General features: G+C 37.6%; 1 non-coding gene across 1 annotated transcript; it reads right to left on the reverse strand.

The window, feature by feature from the left end:
- Positions 1-222: 222 nt before the first annotated feature.
- LOC139886774 (small nucleolar RNA R71) lies at positions 223-329 on the reverse strand. Its single transcript, XR_011772640.1, has one exon. It is a non-coding gene; the product is annotated as a small nucleolar RNA R71 (small nucleolar RNA).
- Positions 330-572: the final 243 nt, after the last annotated feature.

The following is a 572-nucleotide window of genomic DNA, read 5'->3' on the forward strand; positions in this document are numbered from 1 at the left end:
AAGGAAGATCCAAATGAACATCTACGTACCTTTAATAGGATCTGCACACTATTTAAAATCCGAGAAGTGGAGGATGAACAGATATATCTCATGTTATTTCCCTGGACTTTAAAGGGAGAAGCCAAAGATTGGTTGGAATCGTTACCTGAAGGGGCGATTGATACATGGGACGTTTTAGTTGAAAAATTTCTTAAACAATTCTTTCCGGCATCTAAAGCCGTAAGACTTCAAGAAGAAATTGTTACGTTCACACAGAAACCGAATGAAACTCTATATGAGGCGTGGAAAAGATTTAGAAAGTTATTAAGAGGATGTCCGCAACATGGTTTAGATACCTGTCAAATAGTACAAATATTCTACCAAGGATGCGACATCACTACAAGGAAAGACATAGATATAGCAGCTGGTGGTTCTATTATGAAGAAAACCGAAACTGATGCTTATAAAATTATTGATAACACTGCTTCCCACTCACATGAGTGGCACCAAGAAAAAGATATCGTTAGATCATCTAAAGCAGCTAGAGCAGATTCTAGCCATGACTTATATTCCATTTCCGCAAAGATAGATGC

The sequence above is a fragment of the Rutidosis leptorrhynchoides genome, chromosome 1 (assembly GCF_046630445.1).
Source record: "Rutidosis leptorrhynchoides isolate AG116_Rl617_1_P2 chromosome 1, CSIRO_AGI_Rlap_v1, whole genome shotgun sequence".
Classification (NCBI taxonomy): domain Eukaryota; kingdom Viridiplantae; phylum Streptophyta; class Magnoliopsida; order Asterales; family Asteraceae; genus Rutidosis; species Rutidosis leptorrhynchoides.